The sequence below is a fragment of the Hyla sarda genome, chromosome 1, assembly GCF_029499605.1.
Source record: "Hyla sarda isolate aHylSar1 chromosome 1, aHylSar1.hap1, whole genome shotgun sequence".
Classification (NCBI taxonomy): domain Eukaryota; kingdom Metazoa; phylum Chordata; class Amphibia; order Anura; family Hylidae; genus Hyla; species Hyla sarda.
Genome location: NC_079189.1, coordinates 288,900,044 through 288,925,777, shown reverse-complemented (window position 1 = coordinate 288,925,777; position 25,734 = coordinate 288,900,044). Strand labels below are relative to the sequence as shown.

Genomic DNA, 25,734 nt, shown 5'->3' with positions numbered 1-25,734 from the left:
CATCCGAGGGATCGCGGGTGTCCGCCATTACCGGCGGGTCCCTGACTGCAATCCACAGCCGGGACCTGTCGCGCATGATGCCAGCATCGCTCCGATGCCCACGGTTATGCTCAGGACGTAAATGTACGTCCTGGTGCGTTAAGTACCACATCACCAGGACATACATTTACGTCCTGCATCGTTAAGGGGTTAAACTACAAAGATTAAAAAGGTTTTAAAAACCTACTGGTGTGTACTCCAGCAAGATGCTCATCTCAAAAAATCATAACCTACAGCACCACAAATGACATTCAGAAGAGCACCGAATCTCGAGTGTTTTTTGAGGTTTCAAACCAGCAAACATTCTGTCCTGAACAGACGTAGGTTCTAGTGTATCTACTATATGCGTAGCGCTTCTTACAGCAGCAAGCAAGATATCTTTATCTTCAGAAGAAAAATAATATTTTTTTTATCATCCCTCTTAGGAGGAGTGTCTTGTATTTCACCCTCTTCAGTATACGTAATACCAGAATTTAAATCGTCTGAGTCCAAAACAGTAGCAGTTTTTTGGTGGAGGAGGTTCAGCCACAGGTGTTTCAGAAGTAACGGGAGCTGAAGAACTAGGCAGTGCAGAAGCTAAGGTAGACTGTACTTGTTGATTTATAAGTAAACGAAGCTCATGCATAAAAGGACGGACGGTTTCTGGAAAACAATTTTTTCAGTGCAAACTTTACAAAGGGGTTTAGGATTGGTATCCGGTAGTACAACGTTACAAATTCCACATTATCTGGACTTAGATTTAGACTCCTTTGAAGTTTCTTTAGAGGATTCTTTTAAATTTTTTCGGGGCCTCCTTGTGTCTAAGTGGGAAACAGAATACCCATAAGAATCAAGACTACATGCTACTTCAGAAAGTAGCATATAGGAAAAAAGCAGCATAGTGCAAAGCAGTATGGTGCCAACCCCAAAAGAAGCCACTGCTATACATAAACGCCATGTGATACATGAGTAAGAAGCAGTACAGTACAAGTAAGTGTCCCCCCCCCCCCCCCCCACAAGGGCCAGCTACTCAGTTAATGCCTTGTTCAAATTTGGCGCCCCACCACGTTTCCCTGGCGTTCCAGCGGGTGCCGCAATCTTGGGGAGGGACTTTGTCACCAGCCAATGCTAGAGCATACACATGTGACGTCACACGCACACGCCCCGGCAGCACGGAGCCTGGAACAGCCAGGGAGCTCAGAGACCGGCCTTTACAGGACTCCTGCAGCATAAATCCAGACCAGGAAAGACCATTGTATGTTGAGGCCATTGTTGGTTGAGGGATCACTGTACCTCTTTATATGCATACAGAAGCATCCATCAGGGTTTTGTTTTTAACTGGATGGATTCCTCAAATAGCAGGCACACCAACATTTACCAGCCCAAAAAGCTTCCTTTTAGCTTCTATGAATGTATGTAATGCATTTATGTTAAAAATAAAATTCATAGCTCTGCCTGTTAAGAGACGTCTCTGACACTTCCATGCACAGCCATATACACAACAGAATTTTTATTGAATGGTTCATGGAAATCTTAAGCACATTTACAAAAGCAGTTTCCAGAACTGTTTATGCAACAACAGCAATTGACTTCAGTGTCCCTGGAAGGTATATTGAGGCAGCTCCTGTTGGGAATTTCACTTCAGAATAGTGTCTTCTTGGGCTGCAGTAAAATTAGAAGATAATGATCTAGATTATTTCCACAACATTTTAGTACACACTACTCAAACAAGAATTAAAGGAGTACTCCGGCGCGCACTTTTTTCCTTTTATCCGGTCCGGGCTGCAAAATAAAAGAAAACACACTCTCTTACCTGCATACGCTCCCCCGGTGCTCCGGTACAGGTGTTTGGTCCCCGGGCTGTATTCTTCTTACTTCCTGTTAGCCCGGCACGTCACACGGAGCTTCAGCCTATCACTGGCCGCACCGATGTCCCGCCTCAGCCAGTGATAGGCTGAAGCTCCGTGTGACGTGCCGGGCTAACAGGAAGTAAGAAGAATACAGCCCGGGGACCAAACACCTGTACCGGAGCACCGGGGGCTTGTTGGCAGGTAAGAGAAAGTGTGTTTTCTTTTATTTTGCAGACCGGACGGGATAAAAGGAAAAAAGTGTGCGCCGGAGTACTCCTTTAAGGGTATCTAGTTATAAAGGAACTGTCCACCTGATGTATAAAAAAAATTCCTGCTACAAGCATCTGACTGGAAACAATTCCTGCTATAAGCATCTGACTTCTTCCTGGCCAACAATTCCTGTCTATGCTATGTAATGCCATCTACTTATTCCTGCTATAAGTCATCTAACATGACCTCTACTCTTCTGACTGGATGAAACCAATAGAATATGAACTGTGGTATGGGACCACAGAATAAGTACACACTACATCTTGTACCCTGTTATCTTACGGACAAGGAATAAGGAAAGGAATCAGCATTTTAGCAAGCCAAATGTCAACTTATTTCACCACACAATGCCAACAGTTCAGAGCAGTGTTTCCTAAGAGTACTCCAAATAGGTAATGTTTCAGGATTTCCTTAGTCTTTTATAAGTAATACAGTCATGGCCGTAATTGTTGGCACCACTGACATTTTTCTAAAAAAAATGAAGTATTTCTCACAGAAAAGGATTGCAGTAAGGCTGTATTCACATCTTGTTTTTAACATACGGGCGCCGGATCCGGCTGTGGGAGGGGCAAACCGGGCACTCCCGTACCCCAGCCGGATCAGCCCGTGACTCCATTTACTTTAATAAGCTGACCGGAGTCAAACAGTGACTCCGGTCAGCTCAGTTTTGACCCGTATGCGGTTTTGGACCGGACCTAAAACCTTGAGATTGTTGATATTTTTCCACAATTTTGGTTCTCGAATCCTTAGACAGTTCTCTCTCTGTTGTCCATGCTTAGTGTGGCACACACACACACAATGCAAAGACTAAGTGAACTTCTCTCCTTTTTATATGCTTACAGGTGTGATTTTTATATTGCCCACACCTGTTACCTGCCCCAGGTGAGTTTAAAGGAGCATCACATGCTTGAAACAATCTTATTTTTCCACAATTGTGAAAGGGTGCCAATAATTTTGTCCAGACCATTTTTGGAGTTTGTCCAATTTGATTGTTTTGCAAAACATGTGTTTAGAGATGAGCAAACTTACAGTAAATTCGATTCGTCATGAACTTCTCAGCTCGGCAGTTGATGACTTATCCTGCATAAATTAGTTCAGCTTTCAGGTGCTCCAGTGGGCTGGAAAAGGTGGATACAGTCCTAGGAAAGAGTCTCCTAGGACTGTATCCACCTTTTCCAGCCCACCGGAGCACCTGAAGGCTGAACTAATTTATGCAGGATAAAGTCAGCAACTGCCGAGCCAAGAAGTTCGTGACGAATCGAATTTACTGTAAGTTCGCTCATCTCTACATGTGTTACTTCATTTTCTAGAATTTCAAGGGTGTCAACATTTAAGGCCATGACTGTATAATTGGTTATGAACTTCCCATTTATATCTCCATCCTGAAACATGACCCATTTGGTGTACATTTAGAGTACATTGATTGCAGAACTGTCCAGAGCAGCATATATTTGCTATGGGGATTTTCTCATGCTCTGGACAGTTCCTGACATGGACAGAGATGTCAGCAGAGAGCACTGTGGTCAGACAAAAAAAAATTAATTCAAAAAGAAAATAACTTCCTCTGTAGTATACAGCAACTGATAAGTACTGGAAGGATTAAGATTTTTTTAATAGAAGTAACTTACAAATCTGTTTAACTTTCTGGTAGAGATGAGCGAATTTACAGTAAATTCGATTCTTCACGAACTTCTTGGCAATTGATGACTTATCCTGCATAAATGAGTTCAGCTTTCAGGTGCTCCTGTGGGCTGGAAAAGGTGGATACAGGACTATCCACCTTTTCCAGCCCACCGGAACACCTGAAAGCTGAACTCATTTATGCAGGATAAGTCATCAACTGCCGAGCCGAGAAGTTCGTGACGAATTGAATTTACTGTAAATTCGCTCATCCCTACTTTCTGGCACCAGTTGATTTAAAAAAAATAAATAAATAAGTTTTCCACCGGAGTACCCCTGTAATGTCAGGCATCAGAACGATTACACTGCCCATGAACATTAGAGGAGAGTTCTGGCTGCTTATAGCAGACATTGCGGGGTGGGGGGGACACATGCTGAAATAGCCGATAACTTATACCGGAATATCGGTATAAGTTTTCGGCTATCGGCCTTAAAGTCCACAGATTATCAGTATCGGCCCTATAAAAAAGAAAATAATATCGGTCGATCCCTAACTATACGTCACAGGAAGGGTTAAGACATCCTTTTTAACAAAGTACATTAATACACACCAGCCAATTCTCTTGCAATGCGAGCTGCTTCCTCCTGCTTCTTTTTCTCCTCTGCTTCTATTATTCTGTCCTGTTCAGCAATTGGTTTTAAATATGCTAGATAAATAAGAGAATTTATATTTATATACACCAAAAATATTCATTATTGGCATTGCAAACAGGATCTAAAAAGTAGTTGTCAGTTATATAGTACTTTATGCTATTGCCTTTTCATTGTCACATAAATGAATGCAAGTTATTTTACTTGGACCACAAAGACAAAGGCAGACATTTATCATTGTCTTTAGACTTGTGTGTCTACAAAAAGGCGCAAAAAATGCGCAAGCAGGGTTTATTGGCGCCTTTTCTTGTGCCTTTTGGTTTACACATTTCTGCTGATTTTGAGTTGTGATCCACTGATTTTGGCAATAGACATGATATAGAAAGGTTTTATCAACTGCGCCTTTTTGTGAAAAGGTGCAAAAAAATTATTAAAAAAGGAAAAAAAAAAAAAAAAAAAAAAAGGCGCAAAGCCACTGAAAAGGCTCTAAAACGACACCAGCCCTGGCTTAGCTTTTTGGTGTATGAAGAGAGAAATTTCAGAAAATGTTTATTTGCACAAAATGGATCAAATGCTCTTAATAAATGTGGTGCTCCTACACATTACCAGAACACTCACAAAAATAAATATATATATATATATATATATATATATATATATATATATATATATATATATATATATATATTTTATATAAAAAGTGTAGAGAAATGATTCACTAACACCTACAATAACTGCAAGACAAAATGTACAATTTTGCGCTAGATAATAAAGCACTGGGTAAAACTACTACTGAAAAGGACTTGGGGTTAGTGGTAGGGTAGACCGTAAACTCAACTTTAGCAATCAGTGCCAGGCAGAGGCTGCCAAGGCTAACAAAGTCATGGGATGTATCGAGAGAGGCTTGTGACAAGGACATAGTTTTGCCTCTGTATATATAATTTATCAGATCACATATGGAGTATTGTATTCAATTCTGGGCACCTGTATATAGGAAGTACACGGCTGAACTGGAGAGGATGCAGAGGAGGGCAACAAAAGATTATTAGTGGTATGGGAGGATTACAGGACCAAGACAGTTATCAAGCTTGGGAAAGACACATCTTAGGGGTGATTTGATAAGAGCTGGGCGGTATACCGGTTCATACCGAATACCAAAATTTGGTCCTGCACGATATTAATTTTTCCCATACCGCAATACCGGTTGGGCCCCTCCCCCTCGGGAATGAATGATCAGCCCAGTTAGACAGTTATTGTTTATACTGTGGATATATCATGTCAGAGATGGGACTATCCTGGTAGCTTCTCGTTAGCATGAAGCTAGAAAAATTTTTAAAAAATTATAGAAAATGACAAAGAATTACAGATTCAGCCACAGTAAACACTTACAGAATCTTGCGCTTCCATACGCCATACCAAGCAACAGTGCAGAGTATCGGGCGAACTAAAAAGATAAAAACAAAGAATATAAGATTTCATTTAGGTTGGGGAAAAAGGCAGATCAAGCATTTCAACCAACAGGTTGTATATATCTAAGTCATATAAGCCTCCTTTATCTGACCACCTGTCCAACTCCCACATTTCAATATGTGAGGAAGACTAGAGGGCAAAGCTTTAGGGCAGTGGTCTTCAACCTGCGGACCTCCAGATGTTGCAAAACTACAACTCCCAGCATGCCCGGACAGCCGTTGGCTGTCCGGGCATGCTGAGAGTTGTAGTTTTGCAACATCTGGAGGTCTACAGGCTGAAGACCACTGCTTTAGGGTAACAGTATCCACACACTTCTGACAGGTCATATGTTTTGATCAGTGGAGGTCCGATGTTGTGCCACAATCTGCCCCATGGGTCACACGTGCTACTGCGCAGCCGCGAGCAAACATGTCCCTTTCCGCTGCGTTGGACAAAAACGGACACCATCGCAGGCAGAAGCAATCAATAGAATTCTGCTCATTGTACTTATACTAATAGTGCTGCTCCTGCCCACCTAAGGCTAAATGCCACAAGAGGCAGGTTTGTGTAAGGCTAGTGTTTTTTTTTTTTTTGCTAATACTTTGGGAATGAATGAGCAGTTTTATGGCACCTGGAGTATCTAGATCACGTGGTATACTTTTACATGTACTTAGTGAGAGGAACCCAAGATTCCTGCAGTCAGGGCACGTGAAGGCTAACACGAGATCCACTGCGACCTTGACAATGGTGCAGACATTACCCCCTCCACACAGTCTAATGGAGCCGCAGCCACCCGCCTTCCAGCTGAAGGACGTGCAATGTACCATTCCACAGTGCCCTCATATATACTGGTAAAAGGCCGCAACCCCAATGTCACCTTCCGTGACCTCCCATGCAGGACAGCAGCTATGAGGTAACGTGTTCCGTCCTCTGCTCCTCCTGCCAAGCACTGTCCTTTCCACTCACCTTGATGAGCGGGGACACCTGCACCGGGGGAACCATCTTGTCTCCTCCAAGTGACACTGAGTGAGTGCTAACCAGCAGGGGAAAGAAAGGCGTGGTGTAGAAACGGTGCGCCTGACGTCGGCGGAAGCACCCTTTATGTCACCGGAAGCACCCTCTACGTCGCGATGCCCTAGTGCTCCGCCTCCAACGTTTGACGTAAGCGCACGCTCACTGCGTCGTAGGCTTTGCGGTCAGATTGTTGTGTGACGTTTTATGTGGAAAGTTGCGACTGTAAACTGAACCGGTCACTCAGTGGTTGACAGCTTCACAATGTTAGAATGAAGTGCTTCCCGCCATTGCGCTGTCCTATAGAGTCCAGGTGTGGCTGTCACTTAGAGCACTAGACCAGTGTGTCCCAACCAGTGTGCCTCCAGCTGTTGCAGAACTACAACTCCCAGCATGCCCGGACAGGGCATGCTGGGAGTTGTAGTTCTGCAACAGCTGGAGGCACACTGGTTGGGAAACACTGCACTAGACTTCTGTAACAAGGCTATAAATAATTACGTTGGTCAGTATAGTGTATAGTGTTTTGGCACCCACTTTGTGCGGTACGTTTTTCTTATGACAGATTGTAATGTTAAGCATGTAATTCAAGGATTTCTCATAATTGTGAAAGAAAAGCCTTGAAAAACAACACATACTATGAATGCCAGTGGGTAAAATATGCAACACCTAGAGCGTGCTGCGTTTGGGAAAAATCACACCCAAATGAGGAAACCCTCCAAAAGCATTGTAAGTATAGGGAGACATTTATCAAAGCATTTAGTAGATTTTTTTTTTTGCTTAAAAAAAGTCTCACGTGCGACTTTTTGCTTGTTCAGTGTCCTAAGCAAAAAATAAAAATCTCACTTACCAAAGCAAAACGTGATTTTTGACTTGCAGTGATCAGAGATTTATCAAGTGCGACAGTTGCAAAAAAGTATTGCATGAAAAAACCTACTAAATTTTCTCCAGCTCAGACAGGGAGCAGAAAAAGCCACTACCAAAGCAAAAAAAAAAAGAAAAAAATTGCTTACGTGAAAGAAATTTATCAACAGGCTGAAAGCAGTTGATAAATACCGTATTTATCGGCGTATAACATGCACTTTTTAGGCTAAAATTTTTAGCCTAAAGTCTATGTGCGTGTTATACGCCGATAAGCCGCTGCAGTTCAATGATTTAAAGCAGGCGCTTTAAATCAATGAACTGCAGCGGCTTTGCAGGTGCAGAGACCTGCCGTCGCTGCTGGCTTCTCTGCCCCTGCCTGTCCTGGGGTCTAGAGCCCTGCTGCCGGCCCTTCTCTCCCCCTGGCTATCGGCGCCGCTGCCCGTTCTCTCCCCCTGACTATCGGTGCCGACGCCCCATTGCCGGCGCCGATAGCCAGGGGGAGAGAAGCGGCGCCGACAGACAGGGGGAGAGAAGGGGCAACAGCACCCGTTGCCCCGTTGCCTTCCCCCATCCCCGGTTGCATAATTACCTGTTGCCGGGGTCGGGTCCGCGCTGCTTCAGGCCTCCGGTGTGCGTCCCCTGCGTCGTTGCTATGCGCTGCACGGCGCGACGCATGACGGCAGTGCGCCGTGCCATGCAGTGCATAGCAACGATGCAGGGGACGCACGCCGGAGGCCTGAAGCAGCGCGGACCCGACCCCGGCAACAGGTAATTATGCAACCGGGGATGGGGGGAGGCAACGGCGCCGGCAATGGGTGCTGCTGCCCCTTCTCTCCCCCTGGCTGTCGGCGCCGCTTCCCCATTGCCGGCACCGATAGTCAGGGGGAGAGAACGGGCAGCGGCGCAGATAGCCAGCGGGAGAGAAGCGGCGGCAGCAGGGCTCTAGAGCCCAGGAAAGGCAGGGGGAGAGAAGCGGGCAGCGACGGCCTCTCTCCCCCTGCCTTTCCTGGGGGTGTATCGGGGTATACACGCGCACACACGCACCCTCATTTTACCATGGATATTTGGGTAAAAAACTTTTTTTACCCAAATATCCTTGGTAAAATGAGGGTGTGTGTTATAGGCCGGTGTGTGGTATACCCCGATAAATACGGTAAGTCACACATAAGCAAAAAAAATTGTAAGAAAAAAATAACTAAAAAAAGGAATACATAAGCAAACATTGATAAATGTCCCCCCCAAGTGACTTGACTAGAGCCCTGCGCTGGACTGTTTTCTCAGTCCCGCTCCCAATTATTTTTTGATCAATCCCGCCCGCTCCCGCCCACTCCTGCAACATTTGTCCAATCCCACCCGCTCCTGCTAAAATGTTTGTCCAATCCCGCTTCTGCTAGTGTAGGAATGTACAGACATTAAGGTGCAATGCTCTGCACATACTCCCCATGTACTAGTACATATTAAAGAGGTAGCCCAGTGGTGAACAACTTATCCCCTATCCTAAGGATAGGGAATAAGTTTGAGATCGCGGGGGGTCCGACCGCTGGGGCCCCCTGCGATCCCTCTGTACAGGCGGCCAGGCTCTCCGGCCAGATAGCAGGTGTCGACCTCCACACAAAGCGGCGGCCGACATGCCCCCTCAATACATTGCTATGGCAGAGCCGGAGATTGCCGAAGGCAGCGCTTCGGCTCTGCCATAGAGTTGTATTGAGGGGGCGTGTCGGCCGCCGCTTCGTGCGGAGGTCAACACGCCCCCTTCCCGCGGGCTGTCGGGGCTCCGTACAGGAGATCGCGGGGGGCCCCAGCAGTCGGACCCCCCGCGATCTCAAACTTATTGTTGTTCACCACTGGGTTCACCACTGGACTACTCCTTTAAATAGTGAAGCAATACCAGAGGAGGTAGTTCTAACCATAAAAGCAGGTTGGAATCTCTATTGTGCCAGATGAGTACTAATGTGTAAGGTCTCGTACCTTGAAAAACAATTGTATGAATAAAAGGGGGGAAGCACTTTCCTCAAATCTGGTCTTTTAGGTGCTTATGGATGAAAGCATATGTGGATCTTGTATATTGTGTACACAGTTGGTAAAGAAGTAGGTTGCAATATAAATTAAACAATGATATATTTATTGGTGTATAATGTCTATGGCTTCTTTCACACTACAAAATGACTCCATTTTAAAGAGCCGTACGAAGTTCCGTCTGAAAATCAGCTAAAAACGGCAGTTACAAAATCCTATATGGCCGTTAGAAAATCCCATTATAGTCTATGGGATTTTTCTAATAGCCATTTTAACCCGTTATAGCCCGTTATTAATAAAGGGCCGTTATTTTGTGACGGGCGAATAAACAGAAGAAATAGTGCATGCACTATTTCTCCCGCTACTATCTTCCGTCACAAAATAACGGAAGATAAATAAAATTCCCATAGACTATAATGGGATTTTCTAACGGCCATATAGGATTTTGTATCTGCCGTTTTTTGCTGATTTTCAGACGGAACTTCGTACGGATCTTTAAAACGGAGTAATTTTGTAGTGTTAAAGAAGCCATATATGATATATAAAATTAATAAAATCCAAATAAAATAAAATAAAACTTGTATAGAAAGCTTAAAGAAAGTCTGTATTGTTCAATCTTGATATTAGGCAGCCGTTGTGAGTGTGATATTAAGCACTCTGTAGTTCAGGTAGGGTCCGTGAATTATGTATTAAACAGCTTGCATTAATGTGGTCTAAAACGGCAAGAGATACTCAACCCCAGGTGTGCACTTACGCTGGGGTGGAGCTCCTGCATTTGTGGACCACAATATAGGTTCACTACTGTGGTAGATGTAAACAATGACATTAACTAACCCTCAAAACTAATGTAAAATTGAGACAATAGCCAGTATATTCTTATATGAAGGACAAACCTGAGCCCGCACACCAACGCCAAGGTTTGAGAAACCTTGGGGATCGTATGCCATTTTTGACCACATCGATGTAGCCGTGAATTATGTAGTCTGTGTGGCTCAGAGAGATTTGAAAGTCTTATGCAGTAGTTGTAAGAATGTACAATGATTGGTGGTTGCAGGACAGTGTTGCTCACATGTCCTGATGTCGTCCCACGGTGCTCTCGCTACTTACCTGCTGCGGCTTCCGAACCGAACGCCTGGTCGCTTTCTGGAGTGGCAAGACGTCAGCGCCGGTGAGCCAGGGGAGGGAGAGGTCTGCTTGCTGGCGTAGTGATGTAATGTTTCATGCACTATGCACACCAGGAAGGTCGGCGTGTCTTGTAGTCCGTTCGTGCGCTACGCGCATCGGGAGGCTGTGAAGTGCTGCGGCTGTTTGTAGATTGCTGTATAAAGTGGGTATTGTGGTTAGACGCGTTTCGAGATCGGCTGGATCAGAAATTTTAACAAGAAGTATCCTGCAAGTATGGGGGGAGGGTGGGGAGGTACTATCTGGGGATACACCATCTTCTGCAACCGAGAACAATACCACTACTGCTACTTGTGGCTCTCAGGCTTTTTTAGGGATACACCGGTCTCCAGGCAGAGACCAACCCTCAAAGGAGGCCAATGCCACCATCGATCCCGTCAAGACCCGTGCACAGAAGCTCAAGAAATTGACGCAGCCCAAGCTCCGCTTCAAGAAGAAGTAACCAAAGAATAGACGGTAAATATCTCATCTACCTCTTGGACAGTAACTCAAGTTGAGAATCAGTCAAAGGGACTCAGTTACTGTCCTGATCAGGACAAGGACTGGTTTCAGTTGGAACTTGATTTAATTCAATTTTTTCGTAGGTTTGAACTCAAAATCTGGTTTCATTTAAATCCATGTACTGCTAATGTTTTGGTTGGAATTATACATTTTATGCCCCTCAGGATGGATTTGTATTCTCTGACTTTTCTCTCAATTTGCCAAGTAATTTTAATCCTCCTTTACAGTCAAATGCATTTGATACATATTGCGATCTGGTTCATAGATAAATTACTCACATTAAAGGAATTGCTAATACATGTAGGAGACACAAATTTACTAGACACCAGCGGGAGGCGTAGGCCTCCCTGATCCATGATCACAATCTGGTAGTGAAGCCCGCTTACAAGGGCGGAGCCATTGTGATCATGGATCGGGCCAAATATATTGCAGAAGCAGAACATCAATTATCAGACTCATCTACATATTTCAAATTAAGCAGAGACCCTACTCATGTCATATGTTCGAGAATCAAGGCCGTCCTGGACCAAGCATTACAAGATACTTTGATTGATAAAACTTTATATAACTACCTGTTGGTACTTCATCCCGTTACCCCTTTACTTTATCTGCTCCCGAAGATCCACAAATCACTGGTGGACCCCCCCCCCCCCCCCCTGGCAGACTTATTGTGTAGGGATCAACCGATTATTGGTTTGGACGATATTATCGGCCGTTATTTAATTACCTTGCCGATAATGCGGGCACTTTAAATCAATGAACTGCAGCGGCTTTTGCGGGCCAGAGGCTGCCGCCGTCCGCTTCTCTTCCCTTGCCTGTCCTGAGTCCAACCACTGCCGCTGCCCCTATCCACTGCGTAGAAACAAGAGCCCCCAAAAGTTACAAAATGGCTTTTTTTTATTTCATCCCACAAATAATTTTGTTTTGTTTCTCCGCAGGTTATATTATAAAATAAGTGATTTCATTGCAAAGTACAATTGTGACACAAAAAACAAGCCCTTATATGGGTCTGTAGGTGCAAAATTGAAAGCGATTTTTAGAAGGGAAGGAGGAAAAAGCGAAAATGCAAGAGTCCTTAAGGTGAAAATAGGCTGAACTCCTAAGGGGTTAATGACACCTTCCTCCAGACATCCAGCACCTGGCGCGCACGTATGCGAATGTGTTCATGGCGGTGCTGGAAGAGACACACTTCTATGGATCCCACCACTTCAGCAATTTGCTGGGGTGGTGGCGATACATCGATGATGTGTTTCTGGACTGGAGGCGAGACATGACACAGTTATATTCTTTTCATTCTTATCTAAATTAAGAATTATTTAAATCTGTTATCTGTTAACCCACTCATCAAATTAACTCTTCATGCTTCTACCACTTCTATTTCATTTTTTGACACTTTAGTTTCTGTTGCAGGCCACCGTTTAACCACTGAACTATTTGTAAAAGAAACAGATTGCAACTCTATTTTACATTTTGAGAGTTGCCATCCGCAACCAATTATGCGCTCGCTCCCTGGTAGTCAAATGCTCCGAGCGAGACGCATTGTGGAATCGGATGACAAACTGATCCCTACACTTGATCATATGGTTTATAATTTTCAACAACGAGGAAACCCCCTCTCTCTTCTTCACCAGGAAAAGTCCCGAGTAATGTCACTGGATAGGACCAAACTTTTACAGAATCAAAAAAACGTGACTCTAAAATACGGATTCCTTTTGTATAAACCTTTTGCCCTCATTCTAAAACTATAGGTGGTGTTTTGAATAAACTTTGGAGCATTTAAAAAACTTGTTACCCTGATATCCAAGAATTTGGTGAGCGTCCTCTATTACCCTACTGTAGACCATCCAACCTTAAGGATAAGTTGGTTAAATCTGACATTTCTTCAAAAGCAGCGCCACAGAGATACCTTTTGGTCACGGGTAGGGGCTCCTACCCCTGCCGACAATGTATCAACTGTGACTATATGAGCAAAGGCCCATCCTCTGTTCATCCACAATCTGGCAAGAATTATAAGATAAATCTTTATCTGACGTGCATGTCGGATTATGTCATTTATGTTTTGACATGCCCATGTGATCTCCTCTATGTAGGGGAGACCACATGGGACTTCAAAAGCGGATGATTCAACATCGCTACAGTATTCCCAAGCGACGCACAGATTTACCTGTGGCAAAAGATTTTGTGGAGGCCCACCATCATGAGAGGGATTTGAAATTTACTTTACTGGATCACTTCCACCCCCCCCCCCCCCCTCAAGAGATGTGGGGACTGTGCCAGTATTCCTAAAAAGAGGGAGATCAAATGGATTCATGAACTTCAATCCCTGAAACCTAGGGGACTTAACGTCGACTTTACAGTGACACATCAGATTTATAACGCTTAGTACTGTGCCTAAATTTTTCCTGTAATTTCCCCACGTTTTAGGTTAGTGCACTGAGATCCTTACTAATTTGTACATTGTTTATCTATTCTAGTGACAAGTGTGGAACGGTGGCTAAAGTGGACGACCCCTGAATATGAATCCAAGATTTCTATGAAAACATTTTTATTATTGTTCAAAAGCCGTGTAGTATAACTTTTCCTTTTTTCTTGTCCTTTTCTTTTGTCCGTGGTCATGTGTTGAGCCAATGAAGTGGAGACACCTGTATTTGATAATATTATAGAAGCCTCAAGGGGCCTTTTTTAAAATAAAAACTTATTATATTTATCATGATTCGGGATCCTTGCAGTGTATTTGACTCATGTATGTGGGACAATAATATTTGTACAACATATGGCCCATATACCTGTGGACCCCCATTTTTGGGGGGAGAGAGACACATAGATGTCGGACCCCAAATCCAGTCGCCGCCTGTGCCCCCCCCTTTGGTGGTACCCAGTTCGGTTGGGCTACCCTGTGTGGGCCCACTCAGTATGCCCGGTGTGCTTGTATACTGTGACTGACAGCAGGGATCCTCTTGAATTTTCCCTTCTTTATGTCCCACTTTTTTTATTTATTCTTTTATTTTCATTACTATTAAATGATATTTTTGTCACTGCACTTTATAGCCCCTTGTAATTTGCTTTTTTTGAGATGCTATGGCGATAGATTGCGCCCCCTCTATGCTCTGCACGTAACTGCCTAGACATGTGCTATTGTTTAGTCATGTGATTGTCCATATATGGATTTGCACAAGATACGCTCATACACTATGCCTGGCTTCTTAATGGACACACTGGCCCTTATTTACTAAGAGTGGAGTGTAGGTTTCTTTGTGGGTTTTAATTCCCTACAATTTATTTTCCACGGTATTTACTAAGGTTTCCCTACATTTATTTTTTTTTTTCATTTGAAGGTTTTTATTTTCAAACAATAAAACAAAATACAATAAAAAGATTATGGCATAGGAAGAAAGCATACAAGTAGGCATATCCGTCGATAGAATGGTAGTGGCTACCTCTAAGGTTTGCATAGGACTCCAAGGTCCACACATTGAACTCAAAACAATGCTAAGGCAATTATGGAAACAGTTCAGCAAGTAACTGGCATTGCAAGATCCACCCAACAAGGAGGGTGGGAGAGGCTGTGTTCCACATAAGGGAAAACCATAACAATATTCGAGAATGACTCTTGTTTAGAAAAACAGGCGAGTCCAACTATGAGGAAGAAGAAGAAAAGACAAACAAGATATCAGGATAGACGAGGCAGAGAAATAGACCCAAAATAAGAAAAGAAGGGGGGGGGGGGGAAGGAATGGGGAGAAGAAAAACAGAAGAGCATAAGAGCAATAAAGACTACAAACGGACATGGGGAGACAACCAGAAACAATAGGAATAGGGGACACAAAAGACAGTCAAATGGAGGAAGGGCAGAGGTAGGGAACATGAGAGGGACCAGGAGAGGAGGTTCAAACTCTAGCAGGCTGCTAAGGGGCGGGGGGAGGGCCAAACAGATCCCTATACCCAGGGGAGGATTGAAATGTCAGCCAATCAAACCAAGTTTTCGTGTAACGGTCATTCTCCGCGGGAGAAAGGGCCACTAGCTCCTCCATACTCTGGGTAAGCATAATTTCAGTTAACCACTCCCCAACAGTGGGGGTATCAGGGGACTTCCACCTACGTGGAATGACCGTACGGAGCATATGACTAAGGAGGTACTTCTGGACCGAGTTGGCCGACATAGGTAGATGAGAAAGAAGAACAGCGTCCGGTGAATGAGGAATGTCCACCTTTGTCACCTCCCGTGTCACTCTGAGTACCGTAGACCAGAAAGATGTGAGACTAGGGCAAGACCACCATATGTGGGTCATAGTGCCTACTGACTCCCCACACCGCCAACAAGCGTCAGGAACCATTGGAAACCAATGCCGAAGTTGAGCAGGTGTACGGTACCAACGAGTGAGCACTTTATAATTCGTCTCTTGGGCCTTACAGGCCATCACTGATTTATGACAGAGCCTAAACCACTTAGCCCACTGGGCTGGAGATAATGATATACCCAGCTCTTGTTCCCACGCTGCACAGTAAGACGGGAGAGTCATGTTGTAACGGGAAAGCAACAAGCGGTACAGAAAGCTAATCGTGTGAGAGGGCACTGGGGGCAGAAGACACAGTTTCTCAAATGCGGTCAGCTCCCTATGCAGCTTCAATCGTCGTTTGGTAGCTGCATAAAAATGGTGAAGTTGCGCATAGGTATAGAGACAACTTCCACTAGGGGATCCTTCCCGCATAAGAGAAGCCATGGGCAACAGGTCAGTAGCGGAAAGCATATGGCAGAAACGAGCAGGGGGTAATGTCGGAACCTGCAATAGGCACCCGGGGGTTAGCTCAGGAGGAAAAGCAGGATTGCCAGTGACAGGGAGCATGGGACCAGCAGGGTCTATTAAGGAATCATTTAACTTCTGGCCACATAAAACGGACAACGTCCGTTGGGAGGTGAAGGTCAGCAAGGACAAGGAGGAGGGGGGTGGGGGCCATGTCCAGGGCAGTCCAGCCAACACACCAGGGTATAAGACATGGGCCATCCGTACCCAGAGTTTCGATTCAGCGTTATGCAACAAATCCAACAGTCTAGCATGCATAGCTGCCAGATAGTATAAACGACAGTCCGGAAGGCCCAAGCGCCCCTCCTGCTTTGGACGGAATAAGACCCTACGGCTAATCCGCGGTCTTCCACCCTTCCACACAAATAACCCAAACCTCCCGTGCATAGTACGCCAATAAGAGGCTGGCAAAGTTATGGGGATTGTTTGTAAAAGGTACAACAACTTGGGCAGAAGAGTCATTTTCAGGGCATGGACCCTCCCAAACCAAGAAAGAGTCTTGGTCTGCCAGTTCTCTAGGTAGGACGTGAAGTGGGAAAGGAGAGGGGCAAAATTACGCTGGTATAAGAGGGATAAGTCTGAGGGGACCACAATACCTAGATACTTGATTCCCTGAGGGGGCCAGGAGAAGGGAAAATTGGATTTAAGCACATCAACCATTGGGAGGGGGAGTGAAACATTCAGAGCCTCGGATTTGGATACTTTAATTTTAAAATTGGACCAAGCCCCGAATCCGGACACCACAGACATCAAGGAGGGGAGTGACACAAGGGGGTTAGTGATATAAACCAAAAGGTCATCTGCAAATGCAGAGCATTTATAGTCTACTTCACCAATCCTAATCCCCGTAATGTCCGGATTCTCGCGGATTGCTGCCAGAAGGTGTTCCATAACAAGCACATAAAGCAGGGGGGATAAGGGGCAACCCTGGCGAGTGCCGTTATGAACAGAAAAGGGGGGGGGATAGAGAACCATTAAACCTTAATCTAGCGGAGGGGTTATGGTATAAGGACATAATTTTAGCCGTAAGAACCGGACCCAACCCTATAACTCCCAGCACCTCCCTCAAGGACGACCACGAAATGCGATCAAACGCTTTTTCGGCGTTTAGGGATAGAATCATGAGGGGGATTTGTCTTGATTGGGCATGATGAACAATATCCAGGGTTTTTAACGTGTTATCACGTGCCTCCCTTCCCGGTACAAAGCCCACCTGATCAGGATGAACAAGCTTAGGCAAATGGGCTCCCAGCCGAATTGCGATCAATTTAGAAAACAGCTTAGTGTCCACATTTAGCAGCGAAATGGGCCTATAGCTGGTGCATATTTGTGGGTCTTTGCCCGGTTTGGGAAGCACAGCAACGTGAGCCATAGTAGATTGGGGAGGAAATGGGCATTCCGGACTTGCTTATCACTGTATATGTACTTGTTTATCACTGTATATGTACCATGCACTTTATGAACTTCTATATGATGTCCCCTGTATGTATTATAACATGCACAATTTTATATTGTACTCTTTGTTTATACTTAAGTATGATATGATGTATGCAAATCAGTGAGTCACATGATTATGTGTATTTAAACCCCATTGGATCACTTGCACGTTGACTTGACAATGGTGGTGTGAGACCACAGAAACGTAGTCATTGTATCTATAGTTGTCATGAAGCTACAATATTTATTGGATATGCTGGTGTGCTGCAGTCAATTCTTGTACCTAGAGATAGAAGTATATATATATATATATCTTCAAATAACATATAGTGGGCAGATGGCCCTTACAGTGCTAGTAGAGTATAAATGAACAGGTGCACAATTAAGATAAATAGGTGAACATATATGAAAAAAGGCACGTAAATAGAGAGCACACACACACACATATACACAAACCTTCTTGCCACCGCATTCATGTGCCATCCTGGATGAGCTGCACTACCTGAGCCACTTGTGTGAGTTGTAGACTTCGTCTTATGCTACCACTAGAGTGAAATCACCGCCAGCATTAAAAAGTGGCCAAAACCTCAGCCAGGAGGCATAGGAACTGATCAGTGGTCTGTGGTCACCACCTGCAGAACCGCTCCTTTATTGGGGGTGTCTTTCTAAATGCCTATAATTTCCACCTGTTGTCTGTTCCATTTGCACAACAGTATGTGAAATTGATTGTCAATCAGTGTTGCTTCCTGAGTGGACAGTGTGATTTCACAGAAGTGTGATTGACTTGGAGTTACATTGTGTTGTTTAAGTGTTTCCTTTTATTTATTTTTGAGCAGTGTAGTTCATTAATGAGGTCACAGTGTATAGTGCATTAATGGAGACACGTTATATGTTTCATTAATGGAGGCACAGTGTATAGTTCATTAATGGGGGTATGGTATATTTAATTAATGAGGGTACAGTGTACAGTGCATTAATGGAGACACAGTATATGTTACATTAATGGAGGCAAAGTGTATAATTCATTAATGGGGGTATGGTATATTTCATTAATAGAATCACAGTATAGTTTAGTAATTATAGTTAATTACGTTTATTAATGGAGGCTCAGTGTATAGTGGATTAATTGAGATACAGTATATAGATCATTAATAGTGGCACAGTATACAGTTAATTCATGGATCACAATATATATTTATTGGAGGTAAAGTATATTTGTTATTTGTTTTATTATTTGGAACACAGTACTGTGTATAGTTCATTAATTAAGACACAATATATAGTTTATTAATGGGGTACAGTATATAGTTAATTAGTGGTGGCATAGTAAATAGTGTATTAATGGTGTCACACTATATAATTCATTAATGGAGGCACAGTATATAGTTAATTTCTGGCAAGAAATTCAGAAAAATAATGGAGCACTCACCCTAATCAGGTAGCTTCAACAGATGCGTTTATTTCATGCTTGACATCACACGACATGATACGGAGCAAGACATACAGGTGTGGACACGAGGCAGGGGCTGACAGACAAACGGAGGAGCGACAATTGTTTCACGCCATATCGGCGCTTCCTCTGACGTTGGATCACGTCTTATATGCAACAGGTAGACGTCACTCGTAATGAGTAAAAAATCTAATTATAAACAATAATTCACAAAGTGACAAGTGCAGAACATAACACATGTTAAAAATAAGTTTCGATTCAGCTATTTCATATGAAGACTCCCAATTCATTTTTATCGTTAAAGCCTAGGGGTCCCATAGCATCTAGGCAAATTATCCACCTGGCTTCCGCCTGCATTAATGCTTTGTGTCTATCGCCTCCTCGATCGGGTATATCCACCCGTTCGATGCCGGCAAATTTTATACAGGATGAATCGCCTGCATGTACGAGTCTGATATGTTGTATCAGTTTTTGTACCCCAGTACCTGTTTGAATAGAACGAAGGTGCTCTTTAACTCGTACAATCATCTGCCTTTTTGTCTAGTTGACATAAAAAAAAGTTGCAAGGGCAAATAAAGGCAGTAAACCACATTAGCTGTTTTACATGTTATGAATTGTTTTACTCGGACATATTCTCCTCCCAATTTTAGGGTGTTACTGGCAATATTAGCTTGACATATTTAAAAAATATTTTTTCCCAAACACCAATTGTCACATATCGTAGGAACAAAACAATTCGTAATTTTATCAACAGTACTAAAAAGACACATAAACCTAAGAATAATTGGTTAACTGACTCACGTCCCATAGGAAACTTTAAATGTGGTAATTGTTCCCTGTGGCACTAACTTTGTAGCTGCTCTTTTGGTGCCATCATGGTAAGAAAAATGGCACTATCATACTTTTTATGTTCAGCCACTCTGTGTGAGTAAATTACATGGTTTATTGATGCTGGGCAGTTGGTTGTGTGGAACGTTGCCACTAACTTGTTCTTTGCAGCTGCACTGTTTGGCGCTATCTTGGTAAGTAACATGGCGCTATCATGCTGTTTTATATTCAGCTGCTGTCACGTACGGGCTGGGAAGGAGTGCCCTAAATGACAGGTCCATAACCACAAAGACAGTCCCTTCCTGTATACATGAGGGGTGTAATAGTCAAAACAATAAACTACAATGAAACTGACTGGGTCCGGTATCAGTGGGATTACAGACAGACTAACAAAATATAACTAAACACTAACACAATAGTCCAGAGTCAACTAAACGCATCAAAGCCAGGAGAAGTCAGATATACCAAGTTGCTAATATCAGAGAGAAGTCGAGATCAAAGACAGAGATAAAAGATACAGGGGGAGATTTATCAAAACCTGTCCAGAGGAAAAGTTGCTGAGTTGCCCATAGCAACCAATCAGATCGCTTCTTTCATTTTTCACAGGCCTTTTCATAATGAAAGAAGCGATCTGATTGATTGCTATAGGAAACTCAGCAACTTTTCCTTGGTGGCTATAGGAAACTCAGCAACTTTTCCTCTGGACAGGATTTGATAAATCTCCCCCACAGGGTATACAGGAGAAACAGGGAAAATAGTTACTGGAGAAATCAGACTCTTTTACAGGCGCTGACTGAGAGCCAACTGCTGGGTTAAATTGCAACTTACAGGTGCTCTCATCAAGCAGTCAGCTGACCAGCTAGAAAGCTAGGTGTAACCCTGCGACAAAATAAACAAAGAACCTATCAGAACCTTTTAACCCTATAGGTTGTGACAGCTGCTTTGTTTAAGTACGGTATGCGTGTTTACCACTGCTGGGCAGTTGGTTGTGTGGTACATTGAGACTAACTTGTTTTTTGTAGCTGCGCTGTTTAGCGCTATCATACTGATTATGTTGGGCACTGTAAGTTTCAGTCGCTCTGTGTGAGTATTTTGCATGCTTTACCACTGCAGGGCAGTTGGCTGTGTATTACCCTTCCACTTGATTCTTGCACCACAATATCTGATGCAATTAAGCTGATCGCAGCGTCTAAAAGCAGTTAATTCTGTTCCCGATAGCTCAGTGGGCTGACCAGGAATGCCGCGGCATCCCAATCAGCTGAGAGGACGGGCAGGGGTGTCTTACCTTCCTCCCTCCTATCCGATCGGTGCTCCAGGCTTTCAGTCAGCTTTGCCAGGCTGAAGCAATGGAGCACTGATAACACTATGGAGAAGCATTGAGTATAGTCCCCTATGGGGACAAAAAAAAAGGGAAGAAAAAGGAAATAAATGTGCAATAACCCCTTCCCTAATAAAAGCTTAAATCACCCCCCTTTTCCCATTTTTCTAATAATTTTTTTAAAAATAAAACCTAAACATGCGTGGTATTGCCGCGTGCATAAATGTCCGAACTATTAAAATATAATGTTAGGTAAACCGCACGGTCAATGGCGTACACATAAAAAAATGCCAAAGTCCAAAATTGCGCATTTTTGGTCACTTCATCTACTAGATAAAAATGAATCAAACGCGAACAAAAGGTGCCATCAAAATTAAAATGGTCCAGATAAAAACTTCAGCTCATGGTGCAAAAATGAGCCCTATAAATGTTATAGGGGTCAGAAGTGGAAAATTTAAAACATACTAACTTTGGTGCATGTAGTTATTATTTTTTTAAGTAGTAAAATAAAATAAAACCTATATAAATTGGGTATCCTTGTAACTGTATGGACCTACAGAATAATGATAAGGTGTCATTTGTACTGAAAAGTGCAGTGTGTACAATCGGAAGCCCCCAAAATTTACACTATGGCAAGGTTTTTTGGCGCAAAAAACAAGCCCTCATATGGGTCTGTAGGTGGAAAATTGTGAGGAGGAAAAAGCAAAAGTGCAAAAATGAAAAATGGCCCGGGAAGGACCATGAAGGAGATTTATTATTCTTTTCAAACATATGGATTTTATATGACAATTTTTATTACTTACTTTTGCTTACATGTGACCATTTTATCAAATAGTCACACGACCTTGATAAATAAATCACACGTAAGCAAAACCCAGAAACCCGCTTACAAAATCATTTTTTTTAAAGCAGAAAAGTTTTCCCTTATGTTAATAGCCAAAGTTCTTTATCTACCCTTTATTAACAGTAGCATTGTTGGAGAGTGACAGGGAGGGGGGGGGGGGGGCGTACCGCATCGGGTGACACCCTGACTGGCCTGCCTGGCGCTAAATAGCTGCACTCCAACTATCCCTCAACAACCCATCCACCCTCCTCAGAAATAAAAAAATATAAAAAAAACATACTATGCCGCACCATGTATATCTGTACTCTGGAGGCTTTTTTTGTGTAATTTTGAGCCCGCATTTTGTGATGTTGGTGGGCGGAGTCTTCAGAAAGGAAGACAGCACAGCACCAACAGGCACATAAACAATAGTGAAGCCACAAAAAAAAAAAAGGCTCAGTACGTTACCCACCCCAAAATGTGCATGGAGCTGTATTACTATGGATATTTCTTCTTTTTTTTTTTTTAAGGAAAATTTTTTGTGTCACATATGGGTTATTTACGTAATCTGTAAAAATTATCCTTATTCTATTTTAACACAAAATTAATTTTAAAATTTTGTGGGTATGCCAGAATGTACGTGTCCTAAAATTAACAAGGTGTGCAGTATGTAATTTCAACCATAAAATTAAGAGTTATTAGTTATATAATTAATGTTTTCTATAATTAACATTAGCATTAATGTAGTAGCTTTGTTTCATGATGCAGAACAAGAACAGTTGTTAAAGTGGGTGTTAATTTCCTTTTCTGAAGACGTATGCACTTTCTGTAAGCCAGGTTGGACCTGAAATACATATGCGACTTTTAACCCCTTAAGGACCCATGACGTACATGTACATCATGATTCCGTTCCCGATCTATAACGCGGGGCCACGCCGCATGGCCTCTAACAACGGCCGGGACCCGTGGCTGATAGAGCACGGCATTGATTGGGCTGCCGTGCGCTATTAACCCTTTAGACGCGGCGTTCAAAGTTGAACACCGCGTCTAAAGTGAAAGTGAAACCGTGCCGGTTAGCTCAGGGAGCTGTTCGGGATCACCGCGGCATAATCGCGGCATCCCGAACAGCTGCAGGACACGAGGAGGGTCTCCTACCTTGCCTCCTGGTGTCCGATCGCCGATTGACTGCTCAGTGCCTGAGATCCAGGCATGAGCAGTCAAGCGGCAGAATCATCAATGTGAAAGATCAGTGTGTGCAGTGTTATAGGTCCCTATGGGAGCTATAACACTGCAAAAAAAAAAAAAAGTGAATAAAGATCATTTAACCCCTTCCCTAATAAAAGTTTGAATCACCCCCCCCCCTTTTCCCATAAAAAAAAAAAACACTGTGTGAATAAAAATAAACATATGTGGTATTGCCGCGTGCGGAAATGTCCAAATTATAAACATATATAGTTAATTAAACCGCACGGTTAATGGCGTGCGCGCAAAAAAGTCCTAAATAGTGCATTTTTGGTCACTTTTTATATCATGAAAAAATTTATAAAAAGCGATCAATAAGTCCTATCAATGCAAAAATTGTACTGCTAAAAACTTCAGATCACAGTGCAAAAAATTAGCCCTCATACTGCCCCATACGCAGAAAAATAAAAAAGTTATAGGGGTCAGAAGAGGACAATTTTAAACGTATAAATTTTTCTGCATGTAGTTAGGATTTTTTCCAGAAGTATGACAAAATCAAACCTATATAAGTAGGGGATCATTTTAATCATATGGACCTACAGAATAAAGATAAGGTGTCATTTTTACCGAAAAATGTACTGAGTATAAACAGAAGCCCTCAAAAGTTACAAAATGGCGTTTTTTTTTCCAATTTTGTCTCACAATGATTTTTTTTCCCCGTTTTTCACCGTAGATTTTTGGGTAAAATGACTGATGTCATTACAAAGTAGAATTGGTGGCGCAAAAAATAAGCCATCATATGGATTTTTAGGTGGAAAATTGAAAGAGTTATGATTTTTTAAAAGTAAGGAGGGAAAAACCAAAATGCAAAAATGGAAAAACCCCGGGTCCTTAAGGGGTTAAGGACCAAGCCCATTTTCACCTTGAGGACCAGAGCGTTTTTTGCACATCTGACCCCTTAACGACGCAGGACGTATATTTCGGGTTGGTCCCGGCGGCCATCAACGGCCGGGACCCGCGGCTAATACAGGACATCACCGATCACGGTGATGCCTTGTATTAACCCTTCAGACGTGGCGATCAAAGCTGACCGCCGCGTCTGAAGGGAAAGTGAAAGTATCTCAGCTGCTCAGTCGGGCTGTTCGGGACAGCCGGGGTGAAATTGCGGCGTCCCGAACAGCTTACAGGACATCAGGAGGGCCCTTACCTGCCTGCTCGGTGTCCGATCGGCGAATGACTGGTCCGTGCCTGAGATCCAGGCAGGAGCAGTCAAGCGCCGATAACACTTATCACAGGCGTGTTAATACACGCCAGTGATCTGTGTAAAAGATCAGTGTGTGCAGTGTTATAGGTCCCTATGGGAGCTATAACATTGCAAAAAAAAAAGTGTTAATAAAGATCATTTAACCCCTTCCCTAATAAAAGTTTGAATCACCCCCCTTTTCCCATAAAAAAAAATGGTGTAAATAAAAATAAACATATGTGGTATCGCCGCATGCATAAATGTCCGAACTATAAAAATATATCGTTAATTTAACCGCACGGTCAATGGCGTACACGTTAAAAAATTTACAAGGTCCAAAAAAGCGTATTTTTGGTCACTTTTTATACCATTAAAAATGAATAAAAAGTGATAAAAAAGTCCGATCAAAACAAAAATGGTACCTATAAAAACGAGCCCTCATACCCCCCTGTACGTGGAAGAATAAAAAAAGTTATAAGGGTCAGAAGAGGATATTTTTAAATGTATAAATTTTCCTGCATGTAGTTATGGTTTTTTCCAGAAGTACGACAAAATGAAACCTATATAAGTAGGGTACCATTTTAACCATATGGACCTACAGAATAATGATAAGGTGTCATTTTTACCGAAATATGTACTGCGTAGAAACGGAAGCCCCCAAAAGTTACAAAATGGCGTTTTTTCTACGATTTTATCGCACAATGATTTTTTTTACCGTTTCGCCGTGGATTTTTGGGTAAAATGACTAATGTCACTGCAAAGTAGAATTGGTGACGCAAAAAATAAGCCATAATATGGATTTTTAGGTGGAAAATTTTAAGGGTTATGATTTTTAAAACGTAAGGAGGAAAAAACGAAAATGCAAAAACTGAAAAACCCTGCGTCTTTAAGGGGTTAAGCATGGGATGCTTTTACTTTTCATTCTGATTCAGAGTTTTTTCGTGACATATTCTACTTTATGTTAGGGGTAAATTTTTTTCGATACTTACATAATTTCTTGGTGAAAAATTCCAAAATTTTATGAAATAATTGAAAATTTAGCATTTTTCTAACTTTGAAGCTCTCTGCTTGTAAGGAAAATAGACATTCCAAATAAATTATATATTGATTCACATATACATAAAGTTTTTACTTTTGGAAGACATCAGAGGGCTTCAAAGTTCAGCAATTTACCAATTTTTCTCAAAATTTTCAAAATCGGAATTTTTCAGGGACCGGTTCA

At 42.8% G+C, this 25,734-nt stretch overlaps 2 long non-coding RNA genes across 3 annotated transcripts; one reads left to right on the top strand and one right to left on the bottom strand.

The window, feature by feature from the left end:
* Nucleotides 1-1,513: 1,513 nt before the first annotated feature.
* On the bottom strand, nt 1,514-6,963 carry LOC130369582 (uncharacterized). Its single transcript, XR_008892822.1, has 4 exons — nt 6,825-6,963; nt 5,799-5,853; nt 4,370-4,465; nt 1,514-1,680 (listed from the first exon to the last, which is right to left on the bottom strand). It is a non-coding gene; the product is annotated as an uncharacterized LOC130369582 (long non-coding RNA).
* Nucleotides 6,964-7,047: 84 nt separating this feature from the next.
* LOC130369590 (uncharacterized) lies at nt 7,048-14,338 on the top strand. Of its 2 annotated transcripts, XR_008892827.1 has the most exons (4): nt 7,048-7,182; nt 10,801-10,914; nt 11,233-11,384; nt 13,904-14,338. It is a non-coding gene; the product is annotated as an uncharacterized LOC130369590 (long non-coding RNA). The 2 variants fall into 2 exon arrangements; XR_008892824.1 differs by having other exon boundaries at nt 10,801-11,384.
* Nucleotides 14,339-25,734: the final 11,396 nt, after the last annotated feature.